General features: G+C 39.5%; 1 protein-coding gene across 2 annotated transcripts in view; it reads left to right on the top strand.

The window, feature by feature from the left end:
- ppfia2 (PTPRF interacting protein alpha 2) overlaps positions 1-12,041 on the top strand; it is a 101,036-nt gene that overhangs the window by 40,957 nt on the left and 48,038 nt on the right. The window lies entirely within an intron of this gene.

The raw sequence follows: 12,041 nt of genomic DNA on the forward strand, positions 1-12,041 counted from the left end.
ACATGTTGTTTATGCAGTGTCGGGACAGTTTTTTGAATTTCATGCTTAATTTTGTTGAGAGCTCTGAACAGATGGTAATGCAATGCATGTTTTGTATGAAAGGCGTTGTTAATCGCCTGGTCTGTTTTACTTACTACTGCTCTGGAATCTGTTACAAATACGTGAGATGGGGGATGATGATAATAATGTTTCAGTAATTTGTCAGCAACAATTTTATGTTTCAAGTTGTTTCTTTGGAAGGTAACACCATCTTTGGCTTCCTGGAGTGCAACTGTGTAAAATCAATTGGGCAGCATTTTTCAACTTAGCTCAGTGTGAGACCCATCTGCGCCTGGTATGAGAAGTTCTTTCTTTTTTCAAAACACTTTCTGTCTCATTTTTCAAGTGAGTCCTTTGTTCTAAAGTACAGTGTAATAAGAAAAGGTATCAGTGTGGCCTGGCATCAAGAACCCAATAGAATGGGCTGATTTTATAGACGGGCCTCCGTAGAGACTGACTGAGAGACCGAATAAAGTGAGGGCAAAGGTCATCCAAGTGCAAATGGCCATCGTTGCACCCATGGCACCTCTCATCCAAAAGAGAGAATTGCCTCTCCGAAAAAGAAAAAAAGAATAATGTTTAGTGCACTGCCTTTTTAAAGTGAGTAATTTGACGGAATAGATAGCTGCTGATGAATATAAAGAATTATGAATATGCGGGAGATGTGGCTGTCTGGTTAGGTATCTGGATTGATAACCAGAGGTTGTAGGTTGTATCCCAAAAAGGCTGATACCACTGTTGTGCTGGTGTGGTTTAGTGGTTAGATATATATATAATATTTCATTTTTTTTTTCTTCAAGTTTGTCTTTTAATATTTATATTTTAGTTTTTATTTAAAGAAAAAACAAAACAATTACAACACTGTTCCTGTTGAAAAATAAAGTTGGGTCAGCACATATTAGTAGGCTACCTAACTAAAAACCTCACTTGACAGATTATGCCTTCCAAAATGATTACATTCCTGCCACTTTCAAACAACCAATTTATCTAAAGGAAAAAAAAAAAAGAGTACAAATGCAACCCAATAAATACATCAATGCATAGTCAAATCAAACTTTTCTGTTTGTTATTGGTATGAGGCAGACAGTATTTGCAATTTAAAGGAAAGTGATATTTAGGGACTTATAAATAAGTCAACAGTAGAACTTTTTAGCTGTTCTCTAGTATAAAAATGGCCTCAAACAGACGCTGACCAGAAGCCACAATATGACTGTCCCTTTATTCTGTTGCAACATCATGTGAAAGGCATGGCCACAGTTTCCATCTGTCCTTGTTGTGTGGCTAGGCATTTAAATTCTGTCCTACTCTGCTTTATATCTGCTCACCATGGTGCAGTAGAGCAGGAAGAGAGGAGTTAAGCACGTACATCAGCCTGTGCCTGTTTTATCAACTAAATTACGCTGCCTATCAGGCCTCGCCTTTGATTAGCTCCTCTTTAAATGATCCCCGGAAGGATTTCCCAGTAGATGTGAACTGAGCTCTTCACAAGTGAAGATTCTTAAACCAATCACGACGGCTTTCTGCACCTGCTTGTAGAGGTGATTTATGGGTACTTACACTGCTGTTCGGCCTTTTGTTTTATCTGCTTTGTACAGAGACGCTCGCCATGGTTATCTGATCTGACAGTTATTGTTTTCCGGTTTTGTCCACTTTCAAAGGCAGGCTAACTTTTATAGCAGATACATGTCAGGAGTTCATAAGCTCTGTTTAAAAACCTAGTGAGCTGCCTTGCTGTCTACTACCTATATAAGCAGCAGACTTTTAAGTAGGGCTGCACGATTAATCGCATGCTATTGTCATGCGCATCTCGTCAGTAAAGCCGGTTCTTGGATTAGCGGTAAATCTCCATCACCTGCTTTCAGATGGAGCGGCATTTAATACACGGAGCCGTAGTTCGCTGACAAGCCACACAAAAATCTTGTTCATAATTTTTTATAGTTTTTTGTCGCGCTGCTCGCGTCAGGTGTAGACACGGGGTAACATTGGTTTGCTTTGTTTCACAGAACTAATCGTTGCCTGGGTTGCGCAGGCTACTTATGTGTGGGGCGGAGCTATCAAAATAGGGGCGAGACCCTTTTGTGGTAAGGGAGTGTTTGTTTTGGTGATTTCAAATATCAACATTGGCTTCCAGAAATTGCTTACCCCACCTTTAACAATCTTGCTTAAAAAGCTTTAAAAATGTTTTTGACACAAAACAGCATTATGTTCTAAGAACTGAAACATTTCAAAGGTAAAAAAGGCCTTAGTAAAGGTTCTGTAGGAAAATCTTGATCAGATGGGTTCTTCTTAAAAGTCAGCAACTTCAGACTCCATTCGTCTTGTTCATTGCTGGTATTCACAGCTGGTTAATGGGTGATGCATGGGCTGACATTTGCAGAATGTGTGTGTGCATGTGTGTTCTGCTGCCTGACTGCTCCACTAGATTGGTTTTAAATTGAGAATGTGTGACACTCATTATACAAGGGTGGGGCTGCTCTAGTGCCCTGCAATGCTGAGAATAGCTTTATTGAATAACAAATGCAGCATATGTTTATGAATAAGTCAGAGATTTCTTGATATATATTTTTTTACCATTAAAACAGAACATGTCACATGTTCCAAAGGAGAAATATAGAGGTCAAAAACAAATATCTGACCTTTGTTTTACATCGGAAAGGACTAAGGTGGGCCTAATTGTCCCTTCTGCCCTCCTCTCGCTATCATTCCTCTGTCCTTGTCACGCTTTTGTCTCCTGCTGTTAAAGTGAAGTTAGCAAGCTGTGTTGTCACTGTGGGTTGCTTCTAGAGCATGCTGTGGTTTTTTTTTCCTGAAAGGCAGGACAAAACACACAACGTTTTAAGTTCCACACAACCTGCTACTTTCATTTTTTTGTTTTGTCCTGATGTTTATCCCTATTCGCTTGATTTTTACATTTTATATAGCAAAACCCACTGATGATATGCTAAGGTGTTGTGAGTGGTTTCCACAGAGTTTGTATTAAAGTGGGTTTCATGTTTTTTTGGAAAACTTTATATTTCAAATGACTCTAAAATGTCATGTGGTGTTAGCATTGAATGATCAACAAATGATCAAACGAGTGTCATGCCTGTAAATCAAATGAGTTCATTGTAGGTCTATGGGATATCATCCAGGTGAAAATCATTAGTGCAGTTGTTTAGAAATATATCAACACACCTCTCTTCAACAAGCCACGTCATTTCATGTCCATATCGCAAACGATGGGGGATTCGTTGTGTGCTGAAGTTTAATATTTAGGGTTAAGGGTTTGTAATATTAATGACGGTGCTTGCTAAGTATTGCATCAGTAGACATTTATAACTTTCCTTCAGCGCTGTACTTATTCTTGATTTTGTTTGAACTGTGGATCAACCAGAATAGCAGCTTCCTCTGTGCTTTCTAATAACTGTCACAAGGAGGACAGGATTAGCCACCAGCATCCATGAGAAGCGCTAAATCCCTGGGCCATAATTACCCCCTTTTGCAGATTTATGGACAGCTCTACATCCAAGTGTGGACCCCTCTCAGGTCTGCACCCAGAGGTCAGAGTAAATCAAACCCAGCGGTCCCCCAAGCACACACACCCTGGGTTCATACGGACATGCGAGCCAGGGGACAGTGCTGGAGTGGGTCTGGGACATGACTCTGAGCTACTGATGGATTTATACAGGTTTAGCCTTAAACAGAGAGAGATGCTTTATACAGGATGAGCGCTGTCAGGGGACCAAGTCTGCCGAGGGCCCATGTTACAAATTGCCATGGATTGAGAGGAATCAAGCATTAGATTTTTTTCAGGCAATTAAAATAAATGATTAGAGTGTTAATTCAAAGTTGACTTTTACTCTCATAGCATTGTGCTTGCTTAATTAAACAGTGAACTGTTGAATGCAGATCATCCCTTTAGAAAGAATATATATAGTTTCTACCACAACTGGCATTAATCAACAATTACTTTGAGCTCATTATTTTCAGAGTGCTTTAATTGGAAATAGAATTTATGCTAACAGTTTTTTTTCATGCATAAAAAAATATTTTATATAAATTTACAAGCCTATTAAAATGTATTAAATCATTATATGTAACATAATTTATATATATATATATATATATATATATATATATATATATATATATATATATATATATATATATATATATATATTAAAATGTGTGTGTGTGTGTGTGACCCTGTTTGTAAATTATACGGAACTTAATAGGTAGCCAGTGCAGAGACTGTAAAATTGGGGTAATATGATCATATTTTCTTGACCTGGTAAGAACTCTAGCCACTGCATTTTGGACTATCTGTAGCTTGTTTATTGAAGATGCAGGACAACCAGCTAGCAGTGCATTACAATAGTCCAGTCTAGAGGTCATGAATGCATGTTTCGAAGCTTGGCAATGTTTCTAAGATGGAAGAATGCTGTTTTTGTAACATGGGAAATATGATTTTGATAGGACAAGTTGCTGTCTAATATAACACCCAGATTTTAGAGGATGTAACAGTGCATCCGTCTAGTTGCAAATTGTAATCCAAGAGATTCTGTGTACTGTTTTTTGGTCCAATAAGTAATATCTCTGTCTTATCTGAATTTAATAGGAGGAAATTCAGTCTGACAGGGCTCATGTTTGTAACAGTAGCTTGGGGGAGTAGACTCATTTAGACCAAAATATTAATTTGGTTTAAGCCAGGTTTCAGTCAGGCAGAGTACATCAAAATTATTATCTGTGATCATTTCATTTACAATAACTGCTTTGGTTACGAGTGATCTAATGTTTAGGAGCCCAAGCTTTAAAAATAGTTTTTGTTCATTTATTTAGCATTTTTCTGTTTTTTCTAGATCCTGCATTAAATGTATATTTTGACCTCGCTATTTGGGGAACAGACAGTCTGTATAGATTGGACAACGCAAGTACTTCTATCTTTTAAGTGGGTAGAACAAAAGTCATCATAGTAGTTATTTGAGAATTGGCTTACTAGTCAAATGGAGCGTAGCGTCCTGGAGATGTTGTCCGACAGGAGTTCCACTTCGACTCTGCTGGGGTGCAGGCCATCAGCACGGAAAAGCCTAGGACGCTCCCAGAAAAGATTCCAATTATTAACAAAGAGCAGTTGCTGTTCTTTACACCATGCCAATAAGCATTCGTTTAAAGCAAAAAGTCTACTGAACCTTTCGTGTCCTCGTCGATACGTGGGAAGCGGTCGGGCGATGTGCTGCGTACCGTCTCGATCAGGCTTCTGAAGTCCCTCTTCAGAGTCTCTGTCTGCTGCAGCTTGATGTCGTTAACCCCCGCGTGCAGCACGACAGCACCGATGCTCTCGTCGCCCTTCAGGATCGCTGGTATCTGCGCAGAAACATCAAGAACACGAGCACCGGGGAAACAGTGAGTGTGCACTTTACCTTCAGCTAACGTAGTACGGACGTGCCGGACGATGGAGTCTCTGACGATCACAGCGCCGCGTTCCGTCTCGCGGAGGGGAGCGAAGCGGTTCCGAGTGGAGATCTCGAAGACTGGAGGCAGTGGAGGGGGAGGGGGAGAGGTCGTTGCCCGGGGCCTGGCTCGTGTCTTCCGCTGCTGGTGCACCCAGGGTCTGTGGCGTCCCGACGCCGGAGTGAAGGACATCTGGGAAGATCGCGTCCTGGGTGCACAATGTCTGTGCAGAGAAACATACGGAGTAGAAGTGGTGGGAGTGTTAGCAGCGTGCTGTATACTTACCCCAGACTTGTGAGCGTCAGCCCGGGATGTTTCCAGCACGGCTCTCACAGCTGGGCCTTCTTCTCCACCAGGTCACAGATCTGCTTCTCCACGGCCTCCAGCTCCAGCTGCACCGAATGCAGCTCGAATGTGTCCTCACCTGCACTCAAAGGTAGACACAAATCCGCCATTTAAGCAAGTAACAGTGAAACAATGGTAATGTGTGTGAATAGAGTATTAGCAATGTAAGCGAGATTAGCGGCAGCCGCGCTGGCGATGCTAACGGGCTATAAGCTAATAGCAGACTCGAGAAATCAAAATAAAACTAGTGATAACAAGGCGCTCTGATTGGTTTTGTTTTAGAATGCTATAGGGGATATATTCACGAAACGAAAACGATAGTGTATAAAATAGTTTTTAAGATAGACGATAAAGAATCAACTCAAAACATGCAGTCACAAATCAGCGCATGCGTAAAAGCAAGGGTTGTTACAAAGATCCATGTGTGTATCCCTATATCCCTGACCTGTTTCTGCAAACAACCTTCAGAAAAAAAGGTTTGCTTCTTGAAGAGATGCTGGTAGATTCGTATGTGACCTTCAATATTTAAAGGAGGGAAATGAGATGTGCTGAGTGCTGATGGTCATATAGGCCTTGCCTTCTCGTTCTAATGTCATTGGTTTCCTCTGGTTAGATGCTTTACTGACCTGACCGTATGCAATTTAAAGCAGCTTAATGCCATTGTAGACTGTAAGGTGAATGTGTGTTATCACAGATACATTCAAGTGGAAAAGAGTGTAAGAAGATGAAAAATGATGTAAATGTGTTTCTCTTCTTTAGGTATATGGGCTTCTTGAACTTTGAATCAGTAGTCAATTCTTCATTAAGAATTGACTACTGATCATTTGATATTGTAGCAATTCTACATGCTTTATTTTTCAAATATTAGGGTTCATTAAACTACTTCATCATAAATTTGAGAATCCTACTGTTACTCTACAACCAAAGGACTAGTTTCAAAAGCCTTGCGTGCAACATACAGTAGACAAAGACAGGAACTCTGATGCATCTGTGAGCTTGCATGTGCCCCATGGGACATTCTGTAAATAAAGCTTTACAGCCTCCATTAAAGATTCATCAAACTCAGAACATCCTCAGTCTAGAATTTAATGGGTCTGTGGTTGTATATCATCCATGTAGCTGTTCTGTCTGCTTTAGTATTTGAGGTTTTTTTTTATTTGTTTATGATGAAGCATTGCTCCCAGTTTCATTTTATTTCATTAGTTGTTGTGTAGCACTATGGGAATACTCCATCATGCCACTTTAAATAAGTGTTTCTCAAGAGCCGCAGGTGCATTTGAAGGTTATCACTATACACAGGCCTTTGATTTAAAGCCTTAAAAACTCACTAGAGTTTTTAAGGTGCATACCCTACTCAGTCTTTCATCCATTCCGCTCTTTAAACAGCCTGTCGCTCCCAGGAGTGTGTCTTATCCAGTTGAAAAAGAGTGTTTTGAGTCAATCCAAATAGAATGAATGACATGTGCTAGGGCTTTCACAAGGACTGGTTGGCAGTCTTCGAGACATTTCTTGGTTGGCTTTGTCAAACCCAAACACTTCAAACCGTAGTGCTGTTTCCTTGGGGAAGACCAGGATTGGTCTGGTTCCATGATGCAGTTCTTGCATCTGCCTTTCAAATGGGGTGGTCTTTGTCATTCAAACTTCACACTGCTGTCAGGGTGAGATTGCCAATTTATATGGTTTTGGTGCCTTTTTAGATGATATGAAAGGGAGCTAAAGGAATTGTTCACCATCATGTTGATCCAATCCCAATTTCGTTTTTCTGGGAAACACAAAAGTAGAAAAAATTTACTTTGAATGTTCAAGCTGCTCTTTCTGAAACTTTCAGTGAACAGGGACGGACAAGCTCCAATATAGATGAAATAGAAAAAATATATGTAGACCATGTGACTTTCCAGTTTTCAAGCCGTATGATGGTTTTGTGTGAGAAACAGAGCAATTTAAGTCACTACTGCCATGATTCTCATATCTCATTCACACTTCTGCATATTCAAACTTTGTTACTCAGTCAGTCATATGAAACATGAGATCCAGTGTAGCGTGTACCATTGATGTCTTTACACAACATATTTGAATATATGCAAATGACATTAGAGAGTTACGGTTGAGTGGAAGGTTTTCATCGAACAGCTTAAACTTTGATCAGTTTCTCACACAAAGCCGTTGTACAATTTTCAAACACCTGGAATAGCGTGCATGAGTCATATGGATCACTTTTATGGCATTTTTGTTCTTGTATAGAGCTTAACAGGTGCTGATTACCATATGCATTTGTTGTATTGAAATGAGCAGCTAAATATTGTTCAAAATGTATCTTTTTGTGTTCATGACAGAAAGAAAGTTATATGGGTTTGGGGAAAAATGATGGGTTGGAAATGAAGATTAATAAATAGTGACAATTTTAATTTTCAGTGATTTCTCTACCTCCATCAGCTGCTCACCTGCAAAACAAAGCCTATGTAAAGCTTAGCATGTACTAGTTTGTCATGGTAACACCTTGGGAGTTGAAAAGCTACTCTTTATAGCTCTGCTTTATATAACATTATTTAACAAGATATCTGTGTGTTTTATTTAGCATTTTTAGTCATGTTGTAGGTACATTGTTGTTTTAAGAAAGTTGCAAACAAACATTTTAGCATACCTCTTTAAAAAACTCGGTAAAAATTCACTTTGACACCTTCCTTTGAACATTTTAACAAGTCTCTCCAGTTTTTTTTCTCTCTTCCTTGTTTAAAGCGGTGTAGAACATGTTGTAATTATGCCTGTCTCTCCCCTTAGACTAACACCTCTTCACCACCACCTCTCTAATCAACACTTTTTAATTAGTGCTTTGCTAACTCATCCACAGTGACGTGTGTGCCAAACTGAACCGAGTGACTTCTGCTAGACGGCAGTGTCGTCAACATGCCCATTATGGGCATCTGCCAGCAGCGGCCCTCTGGGCCCTGGTGCCGTCAGTGTATGGGATAACTATGGGGAGATATGTAGTTGTTGCTTTTCGTGAGATAGTCTGGAACCAAAGACCTCAGGCTGGTTGAATCCCTGCTGGCTGCTTCTCATAGCACTCTGTGGAGATTAATTATGACATTTTCACTATCCTCATTAACCAAACAAGTCAACTGTCCTAACAAACCAAGGCACAGTGCAAAAGTTCATCTGCTGCATGTTAACCTGGGTTTTTGTCATAACTAGCTGTGACCGCTAAAACCATCACACAATTAGACAATTAAAAAAAAACAACACTTGGATTCTGTTTTTAGCATAGTGAAATCTTGTCGGCTTTGAATGAAACTATATAAAGTAGCTGAATATTAAGTATCAAGGGCCAGATTTACTTAACAGCTTGTGTCAGCGCAAACCCTACTGTCAAAAAAAAAACTAGCGTTTACTAAAGATACACAGTGAAAAGTAGCAATAAAAGGAGTGAAAGCAGTGAAACTGCAGACAGTTATTTTTTGACTGACCTTGTAGCATATGCGGTTGTAGGAGTTTCCTTTTTTATTTTATGTTTTGTTGTGATTTATTAATGTTTGCGGTAGCCAATTTGCTAGTATTTGCACCAATATTTAACTAAAAAGCGTGTCTTAACCCATTTTGAACCTGACATGACTGAGATAGTGCTGCTAATGTAAGTGAGCCGGCTGAGTATGTGCTCTTTAATTATTTTTTTAATTAGCACATTTTATTAAATCTGGTCACAAGTATGGTCTAATTGGCTGTGATTTAGTTGCTTCCCAGATGAAAGGCTCTGTATTTATTTATCAGAGGTTGCTCATCAGGTAACTTAATTGAGTTCTCAATTATGTATCGTTTAACTGTCAACCATGTCTCAGATGTTTCTCCTAAAATTCCCTTGGAGAAACAATAATAGAAACTAAAAATAATACTGGTAATTAACATATACAGTAGCATGGCAGAGATTGGCTATTTTGGCATTAAAAAATTAGAGAAATGCTTGGATTGCAGACTTTGGTATCTTGAGAAACAGGAGACCATTTAATCTCATGTTTAGGAGGAACAGTTGTGATGTTTAAGAAGAATTGGGTTACTGTAGATCTTATTTGTGATTTTTCTTATTTGTGGCTCTGCACAACATTGTTGGTGGCCAGAAATCTCTTCCAGGCTTTTCACACTACTTTTAATTCCAGGATAACGTTAAATCTTGACCCGCAGCCGACCCTTGTTAAGAACTTCACACTTATAACTTGTGTTAGTGCTGCTTTGCTTATAATTTATGAAGCCTTGCTCCTGAAAACCATTCAATTGCGGTGTAGTCGTTATAGAGAGAAAAATGTAAACAGTGTAAATTATTTACAAGTTATCCAATGATTTTAAGTAAACCTGAATTATGAAGTGTAAAAAGCCCATATTTAGTCTTCATTTCAGTCTTTACACAGGACCAGTTACATGGTAGATTCTCAAGTTTTAAGCTCTATGTTAAAGATGTGAGATGAGAATATATATGCTCACCACACTAGAGGGACCTTCACACACTAATGAGTTTGTCAGATGTTGATCCAATGCTTTACTCCCCCCACATTTACCACCTAAGGACAGCATAGGATCCTGCACAATGAATTTGGTTTGATTAGGAACGCTGACCTTTGACTTCAGAAAACACTTCAGGGAGGTTTGTTTCAGAGGCAGAGCTGCTAGAAGGGAGTTTTGATCATAACTGATTGTAATTCCAGCCCATGTAGAGCTGGTTTGCTGTAAGACTGTGTTTATCTGTATGTGTGGGCTGGTGCGTATGTTCACAGCAATGAATCTTAAAGCTTCCCCAAGATGAAATCTGAGGTCCCGGCGTATTTATACTTTGAAGATTGCCTCCAGCAAATCCCCTTTGCAAAGCTACATAAAGCTTTGATACTTGTTTGCTCACACACATATGTTCTTGTCTGTCTTACAGTAACACCGTGTAACATCAGTAATCAATACCGTCACAGCAAGTGGTTGCGGTACATATAGGATGACTACAGTATCTCATACCATGAGTTAACATTGCCAGCTACCACAAGACTTTACTGGGGTTGTTGATGGCCAGCTGGATTGAGTCCTGTTCAATTATCTCTCTATAATCAGAAGAGTCTTGCAGCAGAGGGCAAGCTTGAATCAATACCCCAGTGAGTTATTGTCCTAGACATCTACCTTTGCATGATTCCAATCCCTCCTGTCTGGTGGTAGCGAGAGGGGCTTGTCATCATCCACCAAGTTCATGTTTATCAATCGTAGTGTCCACTATAGAGATTTAAACTCTTGGCACTTTAAATACACCTCTGATCCTTGCCTTCAGTCAACTGCCAGACAGATGTATGAAGATGTAACAGTTTCCTTTATATTCTGGCTGCACCCTTGAATTAGATTCAAGAAGTGAGCACATTTGAGCCCACTCAGTCATAGTTGAGAGAAGGAAGGTGGAGGCTACTGTTACTGCAAATATTTTTGTCACTTAATGTCATAGTATATCACAATCCTGGTCATAACAGTATAATTTTGACTCAGGTGTGCTCTGGAATGATTCATTGTCCCTTTTTTTTTTTTTTTACTTTTGCCCTTCCCTGGGATGATTAATTGTGCTTATTATCAAGCAGATCCAAAGCTGTAGTTGAGGTTATAGGGTTGTTTTTCACATATGCTTATTGGGGCACCTCAATGTACCGTGTAAAAACAATTGCATCACCACTTGCGTCATACTCCATATACAACCCATTCCTGAAATCCTCTTAGTGGCACTGAATTCAGATTCGCACACTGTAGTAAGTACATTGAATCTGTACCTTTTACTCATGTAGGATTTTGCATTCTTAGAAGTGAAAACTTGCACATTGTTGTCCTTTCTCTCCAGCCGTGGGATTTGCTGAAAATTTCTGGGCCACAAAAGTTAATGGCTGTTCCCAAATTCTGGTCTTTTTGTTATAGATACTGAATTGTATTACTTCTTGACTTGAAATATGCTCCACAAGCATGAAGGTATGTAGTACTTTTACTTATGACAACAACCCCGAGAACAACACAGTTTCTAAAGCAGCAGCTCCTGCTCCTGCTCCAAGAGGGTCAATAGCCAGGTTTCCGTCCAAAGTTGTGAATTTAACTTATGGGCAAAATTGAAATATTGCATAAAACATTTGCGAATAAGCATCGTTTCCAACCAGCAAGTCAAAGAGAACAAAATCATCACTTCCTGGTAAACTGGCACTAAATATCACTCAGAAAAGTAGGAGAAGCCA

The sequence above is a fragment of the Barbus barbus genome (genome assembly GCF_936440315.1).
Source record: "Barbus barbus genome assembly, chromosome: 39".
NCBI classification, from domain to species: Eukaryota; Metazoa; Chordata; class Actinopteri; order Cypriniformes; family Cyprinidae; genus Barbus; species Barbus barbus.